This window comes from Hyaena hyaena, unplaced genomic scaffold (genome assembly GCF_003009895.1).
Source record: "Hyaena hyaena isolate Hyena2069 unplaced genomic scaffold, ASM300989v1 scaffold_427, whole genome shotgun sequence".
Taxonomy (NCBI): Eukaryota; Metazoa; Chordata; class Mammalia; order Carnivora; family Hyaenidae; genus Hyaena; species Hyaena hyaena.
The window spans coordinates 1,585,718-1,609,071 of record NW_024081064.1 but is presented as its reverse complement, the minus strand read 5'-3'; the positions used below and the strand labels follow the sequence as shown (position 1 = coordinate 1,609,071).

Sequence of the window (23,354 nt, the reverse complement as noted above, 5' to 3'; positions counted from 1 at the left end):
CGCCCGCCCCTTGCGTCTGCACGGCGCAGCAAGGGCTGACAATTCTTGCTAGATAAATATCTGGAAAGAAGTCGGGAAACAATTAAAACTAGAAGCTAATAAATGATGAAGAAGCCCATGGGCCAAGTCCTGGCCCACTTCCCAGGCTTCATTCATGCATCAAAAAACCCCAGCGGTCCGAGGCTTCGAGAGGGCAGCTGGGCAGTGGGGCTGTCCGACGTAACATAAATGGGAATTAGATATGATCGAATGTACTCACTGCATTCCCAACAGCAGCCCCTCTCCCCCGGCTCCCCTGCCCGTGGCTCCCCAGCCAAGCCCCTTCTGGGGAGCTCTGGACAGACGATCTTGTAACCAGGCAACCAGGAGGAAAGGTTCCAAAGTTCCTCCACAGGAACAAGGAAGCCGCATTCTGCTCTGGTGGCTACTGGGACACAGCACCGTGACCCTCTCTTCTAAACCTTAAGAAAATGGGGAGGGGGAGCACTAGCTGTCCCCCCAGCACGAAGACTTAAATGCCCCGGCGTCCCCTCTTCCCCTAGCAAGGTAGCTGGGCCAGCCAGCTCCGCGGGGAGGCAGCCCCATGCCCTCTCCAACAACCACGGCCACCAATGCGTCCGCAGCCAAAAGTCCCAGGATGTAGCCTTTCCAGGCTCGTACTTAGCAGCAAGCCTTTCCCCCTGACAATGCACCATCTGCAGCTGCTATCTGGGAAATGCTCCCAAGATTCCAGGACACCCAAAGCCTCAGAGGTTCAGAGGGCTCAGCTGCACCTTGGGGAAATACGTGCCCATGGTCAAGGAGACGTGCCTTGTGTCCACAGGAGAGGGAGAGACAGAAAGAGGATCTTGGAGCCCCGACAATGACAAGAAGCCCTGTGTGCGGTGAGCCTGTGCACCCATCCACTCTGCAAAATCCAAATGCTGCGGAGCCCTATTAGACGCCTCAAAAGCCTAGCTAGGTCTTTCGTTGGGCATTTGGCATAAGCCGGGTGTTCTGACATCCCAGGTGCCACTGCATCCTCTGCAGTTAGGGAAGTGTTGTGACTGTCATGCTGAGCGTGGTAACAGCAGGCTCGGGGCTGGAGGGGGGGACGAGGAACCTTCACCAGGAGCCTCCTCTGTGCTAGAACTCGGCCTGAAGGAGCTGTAGACATAATCTCGTGCACTTCCTTCTCACACCGGGAGTACACCCCGGCCGGAGATGCAGAGCCAGAAGCCAATGTCAGGTCTTTCCGTCTCCCTAGCCCGTGCTCTGAGAAGGTACCAGACACTGCTTTTGCTAACAGTCATCTCTTTGGCGCGTGTACAGGATTACAGATGGAGGTATCGGGTCGGACGCAGTAGGCAGAGAAGCAAGAAAGAGACCACAGGCAGACAGGCACATGGACAGAGGGCCCAGCACGTGCCAGGCACCGCCCTGGGGCCTGCAGAACTCTCTCGCCCCTTCCTGCCAGCCAGCCGAGGTCAGTATACAAAGGGAGGGGGGTCCAGACACTCTGAATTCAGGGCTGACCTATCATTGTATTTCTTCCCCCAGCAACCAATGGTGCGCTTAATAAACAAAATGAGGGGAGCTGGGAAATTAGAAACTGGGAAGAGAATTCCTCCCCCACCCCAGAAGCAAGCCTCTAGGGAAGACATGAAGACTCTGTTGGGGGGAGGGGGCAGGTATCATCCGTACATCTAATGAGGTTCCTCTGAACACCAAGATGCACACACACACAAACACACGCACACACGCATGGACACATGCACACACATTCACACGCACACACACTCACGGACACACGCACACACATTCACACGCATGTAGACTCACACATGCACACACGCATGTGCACACATACATGCACAACACGCACATATATATGCACGCATACACAAATGTGCTCGTGTACACATGCACGCACACACTACACTTGCTCTTCTAGCTGCACTTAGAAAGTGTGAGTCTAACACCTCTATCTGAATGGAAATGACCACACAGCCAGAGATGGGGCTCACAGAGGGAGAGGGGGAGATGCAGAGACCCGGGCCACCAACTCAACAAATGTCCCACTTGCGATGCATGCACCCCAGCCCCAGAGGAGGAAGGCCAGGGCACCACAGGCGCCCTGACTCCCAATGTGGAGCCACAAGCAGAGAATAGAAATAATATTGATAAAAAGAAGACGCCTCCTGACGGCGCAAGGGTACTGAGCCACTTTGGAAAGCTATCCACCATGGCGGGACTGACACAGTCATGTGCCCCTGTTATATTGAAGGGCTGAATGGTTTTCTGGGAGGTACAAGGAGGGGCTATGAAACCACAGGGTTGTCAGAGCCCGACAGAGGGTGCCCGGCTAGAAACTTCTCCTTCCAATCAGCAAAAGTCGCCATAACTTTTGAAATCAATGGGATGGGGTCTGAGTTTTAAAGGAATACTTTCTTCTTGTAGAAAACATTACAGATGCAGACCGGGATACAGACGGAGACAGACAACCAAAGTCACTTCTTGTCAAGACACGCATACACACACACACACACACACACACCCCTACCAACTGAGCTCTTACCACATACAGTTTTGGTTTGAGCTTTTCTCTCCCGGAGTTAGGCTGGAAGCATTTTCCCACGTTGCTAGAGGCACTGTGAAGTCATTATTTTTGGTTGCTATGCGATGTTCCACCATATGACCAGGAGACCGCACCTTCTAACTATCCTCCTCCCTCCTGCGATCTACTGGCTTCCAGAACTTTCCACCATTACAAGGAGTCCGCAGGTGTGTGCACAGGTTCTCCTGCACGGCCCTGGAGAGCCATCAGGATGGGGCCCCATATGCGGTTCAGGGGTACAAAGCACCTCACGATGTGCTCCCAGTGACACCCCAGCCCCCCAAAACCCTGCACCTCTGGACCACTCACCCTAACCGGGTGCAAGAACAGCTGGCTGACCCCCCACGCCTGGGTCAGCACACGCCAAGAAAACTTCACATCTGATCACTAATTTTGGAAAAAGCTCCCCTGGCTGGGCGGGCAGGCAGGTGGTTCTCCTGGCCCCTGCCAGGTTCATGCCCACCGCGCCTGGATGGCGGTCTCCCCGGCATAGCCTGGGAGCTAGCCCAGCGCAGAGGACACACCAGAGTGCCTCTCTCCCGACTCCCTGGCGGCTGCCAACTCCCTTCTCAGAATGACACTGTGCGTGGGGCCATTGTCCACAAATGATCATTTTTCAAAAAACAAACAGAAGAGGCGAGTCGCGGATACTTTTGCGCAGTGCTTGTCCGCTTCCTGAAAATGCGAGATAATGAATAAAAATGTTCATTACGGAATTATTCACTTTCCTCCCTGATGCACGTCCTGGTAATTACCGTGACCAGCCTAATAAAAACTGCTACAAACCGAAGGTCAACTGGCAGTTGGAAGTGTTCGTTTTCATTTCAGTGTATTCATCTCTGGCTCCTAATGGCCTCATTTTCTCCCATGCTCCTTAATAAATACCACTGAATTACAGGTTAAATAGCTAAATTAAATTATTGCAATTACAGCGTGCAGAGCCCTGAATCTGGGTTTACCTTTCCCAGTTCAATTAGAGGCGAGGTTTCAACAGCCACGGAATTCCGATCGCTGTCAATATTCTCAATTGCTGAGAATGTGTGCGGACGCCCAGATATTTGGTGAGAGGGTTTATTCCCCGGGCTTGTTTCTGAGGGGCTGATTGGAGCTCTCAACTGAAACAAAATCACACAATCAAAAGTGGTTTTTGGAAAGCGACCACAAGGCGTAATTGATTCCTTTCGACTGAAAGGGGAAAAGACTTAGCAGGGTTCTGGCTAAACGCTGTGTGCGTGCGTGCGTGTGCGTGTGCGTGTGCACAAAAGATCCCCCCCACCCCCGTCTTCTGAAGGGGTGAGTACGTTTCAATAAATCCGGATCCCCGCTCTTCGTGCCACTGGCCCACAATTATTCTACAGGTCCACATTAAAGAGCTTCCTCATTATTTAAATATATTCTAACGCCTGTTGCTATTGCCTCGCCACAGGATTAATTATCCAGGATCCCTTATAAGACAGAGTGTCTTAATAATACGGAGTGCCTGGGAAGGGAGAGGGGGAAAAAAAATCTCGTCTGTTCTGTTTCCCCAAATCCCAAGATGTGAGAGTCTATTTCTTGTGGAAGAGCTCCCCCTTACTTCTCTGTCCCTCTGCTTCTGAAGGCACCAAATCCCACCGCAGGCAGGGCTCTTGCCTTTTTTCTTTTCTTTTCTTTTTTAAAGCAATCTTATTAACACACAGCACGGGTGAGCAGTGAAACCCCACTCGGCCCACCCGTGAGTGTAGTGTTTAGAAATCTGGGATGCGGCGGGGACCCACGTCATGGGGGATAGAGAGCCCACCCACTTCCCCGGCCCCCAAACCCAGGCCGGGTCAGACTTGAGGGGTGAGCCAGCTCCACTCTCTGCTGGTGGGCAGAGAAGGGCCCAGCAGAAGTCCCATCTGGAAGGCTCACATCCCTGCTCAGAAAGCCCAGAGCTGAGCCGGTGCCCTCAGCCAGGGCCAGGGGACACGGGTGGCGACAGAGGCCCCGGGCACAGCAGCCATTGGGCAAGGGGTGAACTCAGCACGCTCTGTTCAGGAGCTCACATCTGGGAGCCCTCCAACCACGACAGGCCTATTGGGGGGGGGGGGGCGGACGCTTTGTCTCCTCCCCAGAAAGGTGGGCGATCCTCTGCCCCAGCCCAAGGAAGCCACCTTGCATGGGATACTAGAGTGGAAGGCATCTATTTTCACACCACGTGGACTGGCTTGGTCCACACAGGGTCCATCACATCACTCCTCCACACAGGGTCATGGCCAGAGGGCCCTGGGGTCCCCTAAAAACGCATGTGCCCCTGGGACAGGGCAGGAGGCTGGCATGGACACTTCTGGACCGGCCCACAGTGGAAACTGGGAGACCACAATGGTTGCACTCAAGGACAGGGCCTCCCCCAGGCCTGGCACAGAGCAACCATTGGTCAGTATTTGCTGACCCAAACCACATGCAAAGCACCCCCTCCCGCCCCATCCTCAGCCAGCTGCCTCAGGCAGCCCTTAGAGCCTTTTTCTTTCCAGACCAGACTTTGCTGACAGAGAGAAGTTGGCAAGGCCAGCCAGGCCCAGTGTGGTGGGGGGGAGCCCCGGCGTCCAGGTAAGATAGAGCGTGGACGCACATCACCCCAACTTTCCAGGCACCCAGTGGTTTCCTAAGGGCAGGATCCACACAGCAGGGCACCCAGTTTCCCAAGAGAAGTGGCCAGTGGCCCATCAAATATTTCCACAAAGGAAAAAGCAACATGAGCCAGAGATTTCTAGCCCTGGAAGTCAAACCAAGACTCACTTTAAAGAATGTCTGAGAAACAAATTGACCATCAACTGCTTAAAACCAATCAGTAGTTGAAATGCTATCACAAGAGTTACACTTCAAATACTAGGGGTTTGGGGAGTTGGGGGGCCACAGGGTATCAGGGCAACCTTCCCAAATACCAGGCACACTTGCACCTAGACCCTTCTTTAAACCTTGCAACCACCTGATGTAACAGGTACCATTTTTGTTATCATCATCACCATCAGCAGCAGCAGCAGCATCTCACTGGGGGGGTGGGGAGAGGGGGAGGAGAGGGCAGGGTCCCATCCTTCCAGTTTATTGATGAGAAATCTAAGGCTCAGAGAGGTGAGGGGACTTATCCAAGGTTGCACAGCCAGGGATCCTTAGGTGCCTATCAAGGGCTGCCTCCTGGGGAAACAGCAGACCCCCATGCTGGGCCCCTGAACTCACCCTGATCTGCTGCCAGTGACCTTCTCCACCCCCTCTGCCCTCACTCATGGGCACCCCAACATCAAGCCACTGCCGTTACTCCTGAGTCCCAAAAGAGTCTCCTCCTACCCCCAGCCCCACCCCCAGGCGGTCCCTCTGCCTCACAAGGCCTCTCCTGCTCTGTACCGCTGCGGAATGTTTCTGCCTCCTTCACGACCGGCTCAGATCCCCTTCTGTAGCTCCCCGCCTTCCCTGAAGGTCCTTGGATGTGCCACACCGTCCCCTGTGGGGCTCCGGGCACCACACCCGTCTCAGTATCCTGGCACCTGCAAGGCCGGGGGCTTCAGGTACCACCCCGGTGGGATGCACCCACAGCACCAGTCACACACACTGGCCTCCGTGCAAACACCCAGGGCCGTTTATTTGTTCTCGGGAAAGCTTTCTATGTGGCAGAGCCCACGAGGGGCTCCCCAAGCCAGCCCCTGCTCGTCAGAGAAGGTGCAGGGAGCACTTTGCTGGTCAGCCGGATGCATCTTGGAATGAAAAGGGAAGCCGGGGGTCCCCCCTCCTGAAGCCGTTTCAGCCCACGAGGGCCGCTCTAATGGCTCCACAGACTGGGCAGCTCGCAAACACTTATTTCTCACGGGTCCAGAGGCCGGGAGTCAAAGATCAAGGTACCAGTAGATGCGGTGTCTGGTGAGGGCCCCCTTCCTGGTTCTCGGAGGGACGCTTTCCTGCCATGGCTGAAGGGATGGGGGGCGCTCTGGGGTCTCTTTATAAGGGGGCACTAATCCTCATGACCTCCTCAAGCCTCTGCCCCCTAATACCATCACTTTGGGGGTTAGGATTAAACACCTGAATGGGGGGAGGGGGACACAAATATTCAGACCACACCACCACATGACAGCTCAAGGGATGAAGGAGGGGACTCACAGGGCTGAGGGGAAAGCAACAGCCCCTCCCCCAAATGCTCCCCCCAAGGCCAGGGCAGGCCCTGGGCAGACAGAAGCCGCCACCTCTCAGCCACTGGAGGCCACGTCCAACAGCGCTCGTGAGTGCTGGGCAGTTTGACCCCGCAGCCTCACTCAGGCCAGCTCACCATGGGGACAGTGGGGCAGCAACGTGGAACAAACCTGCGGTCTAATGTAGTTCTTCCCCTGCTAAGTGACCTGAACAAGACCCTTCCCCTCTCTGGACCTGCATCCCTGGTGGGGCAGGGGTCAGACCAGAAAACTGGGCCTCGTGGTCCAAGTCCTCTGGGGGAGGGGCAGCCACCGGAAACCTAGGTCCCTAGAGAATCCCACGGGGCCCCTTCATCCCCCGTCCCGGGCTGTCCACTACCCACCCCCGCTGTGACAGAAGAAATGGCAGCTGCCTTTTCCAAGCCCCCAGCGGGCCCGGGCAGGAGGCCGGACCCCTCCACGCACCCTCTCAAATATCGCCCACTTCCCAGGGAAGCTCAGACACTGGAGTGCCACACCGCCGCCCACCAGCCCCTCCTCGTCCTCTGTGGCCTCAGCAGGGCAGAGCAGGTCTTCATGGCAAGCACCGAACGGAGGGTCCGCACCTGTGAATCCTGTCTACGCCTCAGCAGAAACAGCGCACACATCCTCAGGATGTGGGATGGACAGAACACACAGGGCCGTGTCCGCGGCCTTAATTTCTCAAAAGTCAACTCAAGATGGGTTTCTCTTCTGCGTGTTTGTTCAACAAGCATTTCCTGAGCACCTACTATGTGCCAGGTACTGTGGGGATCCTGGCAAGACCCTGCCTTCAAAGAACTCATTCATTCATTCATTCATTCACTCACTCACTCAGTCTTTATTCTTGCATTTCACAAATGGGTCTATTACATGTGCCTTTGGCGCCAGGCTCTGTGTCAGGCGGGAGGTGGGGGGGACGCAGTTATGAAGAGACCCCCCCACACACACACACACCCCTGAAGGCATAGCTGCAGCCCAGCACAACAGGAAGCAACCCCCTCTGCCTCTCCAGGGTGACCCCCAACCTTTCCCACTGCCCGGGCCCCAGCCCATAGAGCACAGACCCTCTGGGACCCTTGTTCAGTCAAATCCTAGCCTTGGGATGAAAAGGCCATCTCGGGTGTGATGACGGAGGGTGTGCAGCTGAAGGGGTACAGCCACTGTCCCGGGAAGTTGTTGCAGACAGCACCCATGCTTGAGCTGCATGGGAGGCCCCTGAGGAACTCTGGGGGCCACTTCCCGGGCATCAAGAGCGAAGGCATCTCCCTCCCTGGCATCATCAGCACAGAGGCTGAGGCACCCGTGAACTGCTGGCCTGTACTTGAGCAGCCCTGAGCACCTGTCTGCAGTGACCACAGGTGCGGCACGGGCTGGGGGAGGGGGCAGCCAGCATAGGAAGGCAGGTGGCAGATTCAGAAGCTTGCTCCCCTGCCCCAGAACTTCCCCCCAACAGTGCACAGGAAGGTGGCCGGGGCACTCAGCGACCCCTCTGCTTTCCCACCAAGAGGGCACTGAGCACACCCTCCGTGCCCAGGCCAGTACTGAGCAGCTGGGAGCTGGGCACAGACATGAGCCGACAAGAGTTCTAAATCCTGCTCCTTCACGGGTAACGTCCCCCTCTCTCTGCACCTGGCAGAGCACGAGCTTGAGCTCAAGAGGACAAAACTGAGCACCAGTGTCTTAGTTCCGTCCCTGGGTCCCTGAAGGTCATCATGAAGGACACTGTTCAAAGGCGTTCGAGGGGGCGCCTGGGTGGCTTATCCGACTCGACCTCATCTCAAATCATGGCTTCACGGTTGGTGAGATGGAGCCCCGCGTCAGGCTCTGTGCTGCTAAGCTCTCTCCCTCCCTCCCTCTCTGCCCCTCCCCCGCTTGCGCACATGCACGTACGTTCTCTCTCTCTCTCTCTCTCTCTCTCAAAATAAGTAAATAAACATTTTTTAAACTGTTCAAGATGTTAAAGAAATTTATAAATGTACCCAAAACAAGGCCGCAAGGGCAAAGCAAAACACAGTTGCTTGGCTTTGAACTTAAATTAAGCCCACGTGGTGTGACAACGCCATCACTGCCACTGCCTCACCAACAGGTACCTGGGACCAGGTGGGCCAGGTCTCAGATCACCTGCGGGCAGATGTTCAGAAGATGCGCCTCCAGTTATATTACTTTTAAAGGGAGGACGCGATGATCATTACTTAATGGAAACACGATCTTTCGAAGCAGTGGGAAGGGAGCATTAAAATAATGCAGGTCCTTTTAAAACCATCTGGGCAGCTGAGAGAGAATTCTGGGGTTGCTAGCGACAGCATTTCTCTACCTGATGGCCAGAGGGTCCCCCCACCTAGGATGCCAGAGCCAGCTGGGCCCCCAGAGAGCTCCTGTCCAGGTTTTATACAGCTTTGGAGAATTCAAGGATCATCCCAAAGGCTGCACCACCCACGTCTGACAGCCGTTAGTTAAATGCAACCACACTTCAAGGCGTTGGCCACTCCAACCCAGAAGGAAAGGAGAAAATTAATTCCTTGCACTTCCTGTATGCCTCCCCTGTCCTGCTGCTTGGTGAACCTCCATTGTGCAGAGGATGAAAAAGGAACCCAACGTGGGTCTGTGCATTCCTCACAGCCATTGGGGAACAGGGCTCAGGAGTGAGTAAAGAAACAAACTGAAAGTAGGTGGTAAAGGGGCCACCTGGGCGGCTCAGTCAGTTGAGCGTCTGACTTCAGCTCAGGTCCTGATCTCACGGTTCACGAGTTCGAGCCCCACGTCCGGCTTTGTGCTGACAGCTTGGAGCCTGGAGCCTGCTTTGGATTCTGTGTGTGTGTGTCTCTCTCTCTCTCTATGCCACTCCCCTGCTCGCACTCTGTCTCTCTCTCAAAAATAAATAAAAACATTAAAAAAAAAAAAGTATGTGGTGATGAGTGGAATTCACAGAAATTTCCTATCCTTCCATTTTGCCTCCAACAACGGCAAGGAAACACCAGCACAGCCACCTCTTCCCAGAACAGTTCAATTCTGAACAAGCATGAGGCCACGATGCAGCCAGCCAGAAGGTCTTTCATAGATTCTGCGACGGCAGAGCTGATTTGCTCCAACAGAGGTCACTACCCGTAGAGCCTCAACTATTTACTATCTGGACTTTTCATCTTAGATGAAGGCCCTGCCTTATCTAACCAACCATGGGAGGAAGTCTCCCAGGATTCAGGCTCATGCAAAAATCTCTCCATCCTGAACCGTTTTTCTTTCCTAAGCAAAGCAGAATTCACCTGGTTTCCCTTTTGGCCAGGCTGCCAGGAGGCTCAGAGACAAGTTCTGTGCTCCAAAGCGATACAGGTTCCCGACACAACTTCTCCCATCCCTTCCTTGATGGTAGGACTCCCACTCTTTCATCGCTATTTGAATGTTCCTGCCTCTGGTTTACTTAAAGTAAGAGACTCCACATTCCTTTACTACAGAAGCAGCTTGGGCATGAATAATAAAAGAAAAGGGGCATGAGAACAGGATGGCCCTCCAGCTCAGGGGTCCCTCAGCATCATGATAAGCCTTTGCAGATGCCACTCTCAGAATTCACCTGGGTGAGGCCCCCCACTCCGCCCCTTCCAACCTAAGCCCCCTGCAGCCGAGTCCTCTGGACTGGAATTCTTTCACATGCACCTGGGCAAGCCTCCGGCACTCACTTTGGTCACCTCCAGTCCCCTACCCACTTCTGGGAGCAAGAAGCGTCCAAACACACCCCTCCTTCATGCAGACCCTCCTGGACCCCAAGGCCCGCGCTGAGTGCTGAGACCCAGAGACAGACACAGGAAGCACAAGCCGCACCCCGGGAGGCCTGCCATCCCGCTGCCTGGAAACTCAGGGCAGAGCCGGGCCAGGCTAGAGGGCAGAGGTCCCCAGGGCCCGCTGAGCGAGCGAGAAGCCCATGAGGCCAGGCTCAGACACAGGACAATAACCTGCCCTGGGCGCTGGGGGTTCTGGTTCAGCAGTGTCCCACAGCACCACCTGGAAACGTGCCATGTGTTACTGGGTGACTCCGGGCGAGTTACAGAGGCCCCGCCTCCTCACGCCAACATCGCGGGAGCGGCCTCAGGAGGACAGGAGAGAACAGGTGCGCCAGGCCCCACCCAGAGCGGGCATCTTAGAACAAATGGAAGCCAGACAGCGGCCTGGCCAGCATGGCTGAGCACAGCAGGCGGCCCTGGGGGAGGAGTGCGGCGGGGCCCTGGAAGCCTGAACGCAGCCACGGGGAGTTCACTCTCCGGCAGGGGCCCCTGAGCCCTCCAAAGCCACAGCTGAAGGACCTCATCCTTTGTCCTTCTGAGCCACACAGTTTGAACTTGAGCTCGCCCAGGTGCGCCATCCCTTCCCTCCCCAGAAAAGCCAGGCCACAGCCCTGAGCCCTAGATCCCAGGTACGGACAGGGACCTGCCCCCACAGAGCCCAGCGTCTCTGGGGCTGCCGGCCTGATAATCACCACGTTATTTACTTGGGAGTTTATTAGGAACTTGCTGCCACTGGCTGTTGGCAGGCTCTAATATTCACACCTAGCTTTCTGGAGGTCTCCAGAAGCACTGAAGTCATAAAAGAGCCCTTCCTTCACGCCCCAGACGGGGAACCAATCAAGGCAGTGCCAAGCATGGGGCTGCCTTTTATCAAGAGGAAAGAGGGTTTTCAGGTTCCCTTTGGCCCCAGACTTCACGATTCTGGTTATAACGCTTGCCAGGGAGGCAACACACCCAGGTGCAAAGGGGGCAAAGCCCCTTGCTAGAATATGACCAGGCCCCTTTTTGACGCATTCCTGGCCCCAGGCACAATGGGGCAGCATGGAGGTGTGTTTGCTGGGAGAATCACTGATACACATCCACGATGCTCGTGTCAGAGATACACAGGTCACGAAACATGGTCCCTGCCGCAGCCAAGGTCCGGTCTAGAGGGGACGTGCATGCACGCACATGCACACACACACACAAACACTGCAGCTGGGAAGTCCAGCGTGGACAGTGACAGTGGTGCCCAGGTGGAGGGAGGGCGGGTGCAGCTCCTCAGAGGAGCCAGAACGCGTCTGGGGCACAGCAAGGGACAACGGATGAGGCTCGGACAGCCTCACGGGACAGGCTCCATACTCAAACAGCGCCTCACGGGAAGGACAGAAAGGCTGGGACCCCGCGACCAACACACAGTCCTCAGCTGCCATTTCACAGCCATGCGGTTCCATGGAGAGCCCTAACCCTCTGAGCCTCAGTTTCCTCATCTGTAAGACGGAGCTGCCAGCCCACCTCAGGGAGCTGGGATAAGGATTCCACAGATGAAGGGGGAGAGATGGGGCCCGTGGGCGGCAAGCTCCCACCCCAACCCTCTCAGCTCACACGCATATTGGACCCCAAGACTCTGCTTCTTGTTGTTCAAGCACACAGCCTCGCTGACATCAGCAGGGAATTCTCAAGCCACCAGAGAGCAGGCCACGGCCCTAGGGTGGAAATCCACGGAGACCATGGGGGCCATGTGACAGAACAAGCCAAGTCCCAGGCCAGGACAAGGTCAGCAAGGGCTCCTGGCCCGGAGCAGAGAACAGCCACAGAGCCGCCACGGCAGCGGGACAAGAAGGAACGAGGAGTTCACCCTTCAGGGCTCACAGGGAGGTCAACAAGGTGCTGGAGCACACACCTCCAGGGGGCCTGGCCGGGGGCAACCTCAGCCTCAGGCTGCCCGCGACCTGCTCTCCAGGCAGCCAGACCAGAGGAAGGCCCAGGTGGGGCCCCAGAGACCGCAGCCCGGGGCGACCCTGCCCTCTGCCTAAGTCAGTGACCCCAGGCCAGAGCACTGCCTTCTCTGCACCTCGACTGATCAGTCTGCCCTGAGGGTCAGCAGGTCAGCCATCACCTCTACAACGGCAACACTCCAGCCGAGGCGTCCCAACCGACTCCTCTCAGTGACCCAAAGACCCACAGGCCCACAGACCCTGCCTCCAGGGGCTGAGGAAACAGTGTGGGGTAGTGTCTTCCCTCCCACCTTTTCCTCAAAGGCATGCCAGGGGGGAAAGGAGATTCCAACTTCTGGGCTGATGTGACCGATTCATAGTGGCTGCCTCACCTATCCACTTGAGGAGTCTAGGCCCCGCCCAGAGGAGAGAGGCGCTGTGATCGACTAGTGATGTCTGCCCCGGGTACAGGAGGCAGCACTGGAGGTACACATGCTATATCCACACAGGACCCTAAGGCATCTCTGGACCACAGCATCCTCTTTCTTCTGGGAAACAAAACAAAAACAGACATGACAAGGATTGTAGAAAAGAGGCAAGCTGGGAGAGTTGGTCCAGGAGAAGGGCTGAAAGCAGGGAGAGGAAGAAGAGTTGCCCCAAAATTTCCATAAAAAACTCTGGGCTTTATTAGCCACAGTAAATGCAAGGACATAGTTTTCCAGTCCACCTTCACTGCAGACGTGTTTACTGAGAAGGCTCTCTCTAGGGGGAAGTTACTGAGAATAGAGCTCCCTACTCAGCTAGCCAGCTCTCTGGCTCCAGCCCCTCTGTTTGAGGCCTGGAGCACATCCCTAAGGAGCCCAAGTGGTTCACATCCGAAAACCAGCTTGAGGTCTGGGTCCATAGTAAGGTGTGAGTGGCCATTCAAAGAAAGAAAGAGACCCAGGCCAGCAAACTGGAAAGCCGGTACCTGGAGGGGGACTCCAGGCGGTCCACGTAAGGTGTCCCCTCCAGGGACAAGAATGCCTCCAAATCTGAATCCAGGCACTCACTGCAGTCCGAAAGGATGGCTCATACTTGTCCAGGAGGGAGGGCTTAGACACTCCCAAGCCTGAGGGCTCCACACCTAGAATGTGGGGGGACCCCAGTGTGGGAGGGAGCCCAGCTCTCACCACCGCCCGCTCAGCTCAGCTGCAGGCAGCACTGTGGACCCCTGGGTCACCATGGAGAAGATTCCCTGTTCTCTACCTACCATGACACCGTCATCAGGAGATCAGTAACCGCCCCCCTCGCTGGGGCCTTCTACGTGCCAGGCCCTGTCCTCAGCACTGGGCACACACCCGCATCACCTCCCTTCAGCGAGTGAGGAACCCAGGCTCCAAGAGGGAGGTGAAGGGCCAGGGGCACCCAGTGAGGAAGGCAGAGCGCCAGGGCAACCTCGGGCCTGGTGGGTCCCTGGCAGGGCTCTCCGCCCACCAGACTCTGCCTGTGTGTGCACCCAAAGGGGTAAGGATCCCGGGGCCCCCTGGAGAGCCTGCAGTGGCACTCAGGTGTCATTGGGTACCTCACTCCCTCCGGGTCCTATGCACCTTCCTCTGCTCCCTGGCCCTTTACAAAGCACCAGGGAGCAGCTGGCCAGGAGCCTGGTCCCAGACGTTTGCACACATGTGCGTGCACACACACACACACACTTCTAGACACATGTGTCCGTCACTCTTACCCCCATGACCTCCTTAATGTAAACGAATGTGCCGCCCTAGAGGCTCCATGGCTGACGCGCCTCCCACCCAAGGGCTCTCATCACGGCCCCCTCCCCTCTGGAACCCCCACTGCTGGTGCCACCATTCTAAACCCTTGTTTCCTTTCTGGGACATGTAATGAGCAACACGTTCTGCTTTCCAGCCTGACCTTCTCTGGTCAGCTACAGGGGCTTGTTCTTATAAAAAGAGGAAACTTCAGCTGAACAGAAGTAAATGAACTTGGGGTCCAGCGCCCTCCAATCTCCCATACACATCACCCCCAGAAAACGTGACGGTCCCAAACACACTTTGTACCCGATTCCAAATCCAAGAGCCTGTCCCCTTCCGGTCAAGGACTTCCGCCGTCCTGATGCACCCCACTCGTCTCCCGTCCCCCCTAGATGCATCCCTCGGCGCTGCCCCTCCTACCAGAGGGGTCACCTGACCGGTGGGCAGGCTGGAGCATCTTGCTGAATAAAGAGAAGCAAAAGCAAAACGCCCCCCCCCCCTTTGAAAAGAAAGACTAGATTTCCAAAACTCAAGGGGAACACACGGAACTCCGGGCTGGTCTGCCGGCTGTGTCTTACTGAACTCAAGTCTCAGGTTTCTTAAATACGCAAAGCTCCAGTTTCCGGGAGGCCACTCCCTCCCTCCCTGCCCCCTACAAGCTGCATCTGGGGCCGAAGGTGAGCCCACCTGCGCCCCGCCTGGTGGTTCCTGGTCATGGGGAGAGGCGACAGCCACAGGTGGCTGGTCCTAGCCTCACTACTTCCTCCCACTTCCCCGGCGCTCTGGCCGCCTTCCCCCAAAGCCAGAAGTCTCTGGCTCCGCCCCCATTCCACCAGGGACACCTCCCGTCTTGATCCCCGACTTGGTTATTTGGAGGCATTCTGAGAAGGATACAGTAACACCAAATCTACAGCCCAGTTTCTTTGAGGGGACACAAAACCTAGCCTGTGTGCACCCTCACCCGGGCAGGAAACCCACCAGGGAGAGGGGACCCCGGGATTCCATGCCAGGGCCAGGCATGGGGCTGGGGACCCACTCCTCCCCACTCCCGTCTGCCTCCAGTTCACGTGGGCAGACAGACGTGCAATCTTTGCAAGTGGACATTAATCATTCGCAGCAGTCAGATACCTGAGACCTCACAGAGGGAACGAAGGAAGCCCCGAGGCACTAAGCAACTAGGCTCCCCGACCTAAGTGTGCCCGCATCAAGGGAAACAGAGGCCCCGTGTTTGCTCTCTCTTTCTCGGTCTCTGTCTCTGTCTCTGTCTCTGTCTCTCTCTGTCTCTCTCTCTCTCTCTCGGGTGCTGCGTGCAAGGCTCCATAGCGATCAGACTGCAGAGCCCCGTGACGTGAAACGCCCAGCGGATTGTCAGCAATGAGGTATAATTGAAAAGATTAACATGAATGCAGTGTTTCCCTTCCAAAAATTCGAGGAACGCCACGATGGCTCTCATCTGGGCTGAGATGACTCATGTTTTTAATAGAGGAACTTAATTTTCACTTCTGAGGAATTTGGACTCAGGGAAACATTGTCTAAGAAGCGCTCATCTGACTCCACCGACAGTAAGCCGCAACACCCCCCCAAAGTAAAAATAAAGGTCCCTAGCCTGTCCCTTATTTCTCAGAACCCACTGTGAGCCACAGGATGGCCCCCACCGGCCTGCCCAGCGGTCTGAGGTCAGCCAGGCAGGTCCTAACTCAGCCTAGAGCCAGTACCTGCCTGTCTCTAGGGCACTCCACGGGCCGTGCCCACTCCAAGGGCATCCGGTAATGCTGCACAGGGGCCCGTGCAGGGCGTGCTGTGTGAGCAGGACCTGAGGGTGCCCACAGCATGAAGGGCGCAAGGGCACAGCTAGGCTGGGTCCCTTCCTCCTGATCTGGAAGGCTCTGGATGACACAGCTCCCAGTGCCTATTGGAGAGGTACGCCCCCATCATGCCAACCCTATGAGGACCTCCTCCCAGCAGAGCGGGCTCCGGGGACACTAAGCCCCCGGACATGGACTCCTCCATCTGCCCAAGGCGTGGTCGTCACCCCCAGACATCCCCAGCTGCCTAGTTAGCAGGGGTAATGAGACATCCCAGAAGTCCCAGAAACGTCCAGAGTCCGTGTGCCCGCATCCACATCCCTGCCCTGAGTGCCCAGAGAGACCTTGCCTCCCGGGGACGTCCCAGCCCACCACACACCACACTCCACTCAGGATTCCGATGAGCATCAAGTTTTACATAAAGACGGAACCTAGGATGAGCATCTGGGGTGCAGACTTCTCGAAGCAGCAGTACCTGGCAAGACACTCTTTCTGCCTCTTGACCTTCTAGATGTATCTTCTCACTTTACGCAGCCCCCAGCAGGTTGCCCCAGCTGAAGGGTGGTTCCCTGAGGGGGGGGAAGGGATCACAGGGGCCCGAGAAGCTAGTCTGAGGCCACAGCACCCAGGTACCGCCGTGGCGCTGCTGAGGAGCCCGGCAGGTGAGAATTTCCCGATCGAGCATGAGGGATGGGGGACGCGCATCGCCGCATCCCAGGAGCCCTGTTACAGCACGATGTCCCTTCTGAGCGCAGCCCCCATTCATGGAGGCTTCCACCAGACCCCACGGTGCCCAGGATGGCACCCACTGCCCCAACCCCCCATCCCACAATGAAGAACAGATATCCAGATCCCCTCCCCAAACTCCTCCCCACCTCCGCTCCGGCCAAGGGAGAGGCACTCGTTTCTAAGTTGCAGATAATGTCACCCACCATTCATCCAAATGTGTCACTAACATCCCATTAGACTGTAATTATTTTTTAATTAAAACTAAGAAAACTGGCATGCCTGTGCCGACTTTATGCATCTGTTATGGGTTAAAATAGCTTTTAAAAAATGTTTCGGAGACCGCAGTCTATTGTGGCCGCGGCCTCTGCCAAAGAAAACGCAAGCTTGCTTATTTTCTCCATGGGGCGCAACAGCGCCTGTGTGTGCCGGAACAGAATCGGCTGGCCGTGAAAAGAATTCTAAATAAAACACAAACATGGAATTTGGCAACGCCACAGAAGCAAGCTTAAGACTAATTCCAGCATGCGGACGGCTCTCACATAGTAAGTCTGGCTCCAGCATAAATGAAACCAGGCACTGTAAAATACCAAGCAAGTTGGAGTTTCAACTTAAAGGGACAGACGCTGCTTCCAGGTATAAAAGCGTATTAAGCCGGCTCGCGCTGGCTCCATAAATCCATAGGTTATTAGCCGTTTGCTTTCAGCCAATCCTTCCTTACAGAGATGCATATTAAGAGAGAGAGAAGGAGAGAGAGAACAACAAATGAAAACCATCACTTTGCACTTGACTTTTAGTGCAGCGGTTCTGGAAATACTGGGCTCATTATCTCAATTAGAGGAGAAAGACTTTCTGAAAACTCAAATACACACAGACCCTAAAGTGGAGGCGAGGAGGGGTTGCGGGGAGAAGACTCGGGAGAGGACCCAAGAGATGCCAGGTAAGAATGTCCATCCTGTGGGAAGGACGGGATGAAAACGCCCCGTCCCCCTCCCCGGAAACCAGAGACATCAGGAGGCGGGCTTGGCCACAAGGGGAAAAGCCACGTGGATGCTGGAATACTTCCACCCAGGGAAACGGCAATGATAATGACTGCGATAGTAATAATTATAGTTATAATGACAATAAAAATGTTATAGTAATACCTGCTACCATTCACCAGCTTTATATACCAGCCGCTGCTGAAGGTGGTAGAAGGCAACCGGCTGAGGTTTACAAGTCTAATAATGCAGTTAACAGCTCTGAAGTCAGGCCGCCTTGGTTTCCACATCTGTAAAATGGGAGTGGCAATGCTTTCCTTGCAGAGTCGGCGTGAGGGGTGCTGAGGGCAAAGCCCACGCTAAATGGTTAGCCTACTGCTACCCATCCCACCAAGTTGCCGTCACCTCATGTCACAGACCAGGAAACCGAATGTCCTACAGGCTAGGTCACTGGCCAAGGTCAAAGAGCCGGTAAATGTCAGAGCGGGGATTTCAAACTGGCCATCTCCATCCAAAGCCCATGTTCCTCACGCACATACTCCTGGGTGGATCACACCAGCCCTGGCCACGTTTTCTAGCACTGTGAACTGTGGGCTCTGTGTGAGGCTGGGCCGAGGATGTGACCTCCCCTAGAAGGGGTGAGAAGACAAATTCATCCCCAGAGAGACTCGTCCTCAAAGCTCTGACAGCAGGTACTGAAACACAACTGCACCTCAATCCAGGGAGAACTGCAAAGTTCAGGAAGGAAAATAATCAAAGTGCCCCCACCATAAACACCCTGCAAGGGGAGGTGACCCCTGCTGTGCCCATAATTGCCCCACACCATCACCCACGTGCACATACATGCACACACAGACATGTACACACACCGCAAGGCTCATCTACATGTAAAAATACACATGTGTGTACCCACACACACGCTCACATATGCACACATACAAACATGCACGATACACACAGGTTCACACACTCGCAAACATAGTCCGCATATCCACACATACCACGTACATATATGCATATACACACACACACACACACACACACAGATACACTCCTTTATAAACACACAAACACACAGGGTCTTTTATTACGGGGTCTGTGCCAGGCCCAAGGACACTGGCAAAGGCAATGGGAAAAACCAGGGAGAAAATTACATGAGGCAATGTTTGGCTCCAAATAAAAAAGCCACGGAATGTTTTCCCTCAAGTCCTGGGTATTTTCTTGCAGGTCTACTCAGACCCGGATCAAGCTAGGATGGCAGATCGGGTCAGCCTTGCCCACAAGGAGCCCCTGACCATCCTGGGCCCCGTGGCGACCCCAGTACAATCTTCCTGATGCTACCAGCCACTTGGCCAGGTGAGGCTGGGGCGGGACAGCCTAGGCAGCCGGCATCCACAGAGGCCACAGTCCGTCTGCTCGTGGACTGTCTCCCCGTCAAATACATGCTCAGCAGCCTGGGGCCAGGGCTGGGTCCTGACCCTCTGACTCCCCCATCACCCTCTGGCCGCCGCTCTGCAAACTTCTGCAGCCCGGCTGGGTGACATCACACTCCAGTGGGCTCCAAGCTGCTCTTCCTGAAAAGATGCATGTCTTAGAAGATGCAGACTAAAAATACTCCTGGCTTCTCAGAGCCAGTTTACAAAAATAATTATATTTTCTTTTAAAAAAATAGATTATAGGCAAGTATGTGTCCAGCTATTTTTAGTTCCTACTCAACTCTGCTAATTTTTTCTCATAATAATCACTGCAGACTTTTTTTTTAAGTCACCCCCCCCCCCCCGCCTTGTTGAGAATTGTGTTCTGATTTGGCACAAGGACAGGACTCGGGTGGGGGGAGGGGTACACAACCTTCTATAAAACATGGGACGTCTGAGTTTTGCCCAAAGGTGGCAGCATCTGAGAATCACCAAATTCCTGGGGGCAGGGAACACGTGGCTGGCTCACTGGAGACCAGCAGCTCCAGGCTCTACCCAGTACACGTCTGTCACATATGCCTGAATCGGTCCCAAACCTTGGTTGTTCACAGAGGGCCTACCTGCCTCTGTGGGGTTCCTGCCCTGCAGGGGCCTACAATCTAGCAAGGGGTATGCCGTGGGTTGAAGAGTGCCCCCCCAAAAACAATGTCTGTCACCAAATCCCTGGAATCTGTGACAGTGACCTTATCGGGGAAAAGGATCACTGCAGATGTAATCAGGTTCCGGATGGGAGATAAGATCATCCTGCATTATCCGGGCACGAGCTCTTAGTGTAAGGATAACTGTTCCTTGCGTTTTAATTGTCCAGAAGAGGAGATGACAGGCCCCAAGGATGAGGCCGTGACCACAGTGGCACAGCGACAGGATGTGGTCACAGCCAAGGAACGCCAAGAGCCACAGAAGCTGGAGGAGGCCGGGAACAGATTCTCCCCTGGAGCCTCCGGACGGAGCACAGCCCTTCCAACACCTTGAGTTTGGACTTGGGGCCAGCAGAAGTTTCTGTTGTTGGAAGCCACCTCACCTGTGGTCATCAGCTACGCTGGCCCTAGGAGCCAATACGGGGCGACAGAAACCACAGGCTTACGTAATAATCCTCACTGCAGCCCCACAATTACTCCCTCTACCCGGCCCCCCCTTTGCTCAAAGGACCCAAGGCCACCGCATCACAGAGGCAGATGCAGAAAGTCATCCTGCAGCCCAGCTGGGGAAGCATGATGACACCCAGGAGACGGGGACCCAGAGAGACTCCGAGAGGGGCAGGGCGGGACCCGGGACACCCGCCGGCTCTCTCTTGTTCCCGGGGGTTCCCACTCAAGTGTGCAGCCCTTGCTGCTATAACGCCCTGAGGACACAGTGGAAAGGAACGTGAAAACTGTCCACTTGCAGAATTTTCTTCCCCAAACTCTCAAGCCAGCAAAACGTTTAGCAGACTGCTAAAAATCAGCAGCCTGGGAGACAGGCCATCGCCGGGAAGCACTTAGAAGAGAAGCAAGAAACCCTTACCCCAGGGTGAGAGACCCTCAAGGGAAACATACGGGGGCAGGTGGCCCGGGGCTCTGTCTGAGCTCAGCAGGAGGTGGCTGCTTTCCAGACCCTCCCGTTTTCACCACATAACTCAAGCCAGTTGTTGTCCACACCCCTGAGTCTTCGAGGGGTCGGGTGAAGATCTGGAGAAACCAGAACCATTGAGCACTGCTGGTGGGAACGTAAAATGCTGCTGCCACTTCAGAAAACAGGTGGGCAGTGCCTCAGTAAGTTTAATTGAACACAGAATGACCACATGGTCCAGCCGTTCCACACCCACGTGCACAGAAGCACCGTTCCCAATGGCCAAAGGGTGGAAAGAAACCAGCGTCCCTCACAGGACGAATGCGTAAGCATGACGTGGTGTAGCCATGAGGGAATATTACTCAGCCTTCAAAAGGAAGGCAATTCTGGGGCACCTGGTGTGGCTCTGTCGGGTAAGCATCCAACTCGTGATTTGGGCTCAGGTCATGATCTCACGATTCATGAGCTTGAGCCCTGCATCAGGCTCTGCTCTGATGGTGCAGAAAGCCTGCTTGGGATTCTCTCTCTCTGCCCCTCTTCCACTCACTCACACATGCTTGCTTTTCCTCTCAAAATAAAAACAAAAAAAATTTTTTTAAAAAGGAAGGCATTTTGGACCTGTAGTACAACATGCGTGAACCCCGGGGACATGGCGCTGAGTGAAACACACCAGTCACTGAAGGAGAAACATTGTCTGATTCTTCTTCTGTGTGATACTCACGACAGTCAAACTCGTAGAGACAGAAAGTAGAACGCAGGAAGGGAGAAGGGAGGGACTTAGTGCTTCATGGGGACGGAGTTTAGTTTGGGATAAGGGAAACGTTCTAGACTGGGCAGGGGTGGGGGTGGCAGTAGCACCAGCACACACAACAATGTGAATACACTTAATGTCACCACACTGTACACTTAGAAATGGCTAAAAGGATAACTTTTGTATACTTTACCACAGATTAAAAACGAAATCCAGCAGACATATCCTAACACCATTGTGAGAAAGAATCAGTGGGGGTGATACATACAGAGCCCGTGGCACCCGGTGGGCCCAGAGCAGTGGCTCCTTTCTACCATCAACTCAAACTAAAATGAGGGACACCTGGATGGCTCGGCCGCTTGAGTGTCCAACTCCTGACTCTGGCTCAGGTCATGATCTCAGGGGTCAGCAGTTTGAGCCCCACATCGGGCTCTGTGCTCTCCCTGCCCCTTCCCAGCTCAAACTCTCTATCTCCCTCAAAATAAAGAATTTTTTAAAAAATTTTTTAATGCTTATTTATTTTTGAGACAGAGACAGAGCATGAGCAGGGGAGGGGCAGAGAGAGAGGGAGACACAGAATCCGAAGCAGGTTTCAGGTTCCGAGCTGTCAGCATAGAGCCGGATGCAGTGCTCGAACCCATGGACTCTGAGATCATGACCTGAGCTGAAGTTGGACACTGAACCGACTGAGCCACCCAGGTGCCCCAAGAAATTTTTTTTAAAAAGACTAAGATGAGGCACTTGTTAACAAAGCACAAGGAGAGTGGAGAAGAGGGTGCATCAGGAGGGACGGGCTAAATACAGATCTGAGGGGGCATCTGCGTGGCTCAGTCGGTGAAGCATCTGACTTCGGCTCAGGTCATGATCTCATGGTTCGTGGGTTCGAGCCCCGCATCGGGCTCTGTGCTGACAGCTCAGAGCCTGGAGCCTGTTTCACATTCTGTGTCTCCCTCTCTCTCTGACCCTCTCATGCTCACGCTGTCTCTCTCTCTCTCTCTCAGAAATAAATAAATTATTAAAAATAATAATAATAAATAAATAAATACATAAATACAGATCTGTGGGCCAACACATGCACCCAAAGGGCGCCTCCCATCAACCATTCCTCGCCTCCTATTAACAAAGGCAGTAATTAAAAACGTCTAGATTTACAAAAGGATTCCAAATACCCCTGTCTCTGCAGGTAGTGACTCTGTTTTTGTGTTAACCTCTTCCAAGAAGTCCCAAGTCCTCTGACCCCTTCGGCTGAAATCATCAAGTACAGGTGTTCTTATTATCCGGGGCTCCGGCCAGCCTCCATCCCTCCAGGATACAATTTCATCAGTTCATGCCTCTCCCTCTGGAGCTCCCACTCACACCTCCCAGGTAGGAGGCGGCTAGCAGGAGGGAGGTTGGGAGCCAGAGTGCAAGGACAGGAGCAGGCTCTGTCCCCTAGACCCAAGGAGACCTGGGTTCAAATCCCACTTCTGCTGTCTACCAGCTGCGCAATTTCGGGCACATCCTACCGCCTCTCTGGTCTGTCTCCTCACCTGCAAATTACAGAACAGGAAAGAAGGTGCTGGGAAGCCTGAATGTCTGGGAAATCCCTGCTGAGGGCCTGACACACAGTGAGGGCACAGAAATTGTACCCTGTCCGTGACCCGGTGGCCTCGCTGCCAAGCGTCAGGAAGACCCTGGTGGGAGAGGAAGCTGTGGCTGACGTTTCCACGCCCACTGACCACACACACCACGGTCTCGAGGAGGGGCCTCAAGGGATGAGCAGGCCACAATCCTCAGGTGCGACGGCAGGCTGTGTGCGGAATCCCACCCAGAGGGACCCCTGCCCACCAAGGCTTTCTCCCCACAGACTTCTGGATTAAATTGGCCAGCCTTGATT

At 54.9% G+C, this 23,354-nt stretch overlaps 1 protein-coding gene and 1 long non-coding RNA gene across 7 annotated transcripts in view; one reads left to right on the top strand and one right to left on the bottom strand.

The window, feature by feature from the left end:
* BCL11B (BAF chromatin remodeling complex subunit BCL11B) overlaps window positions 1-23,354 on the bottom strand; it is an 89,795-nt gene that overhangs the window by 18,837 nt on the left and 47,604 nt on the right. The gene's annotated exons all lie outside the window — the stretch shown is intronic.
* Window positions 433-2,501, top strand: LOC120245731. The gene is made up of 3 exons (XR_005531858.1): window positions 433-884; window positions 1,312-1,465; window positions 2,440-2,501. It is a non-coding gene; the product is annotated as an uncharacterized LOC120245731 (long non-coding RNA).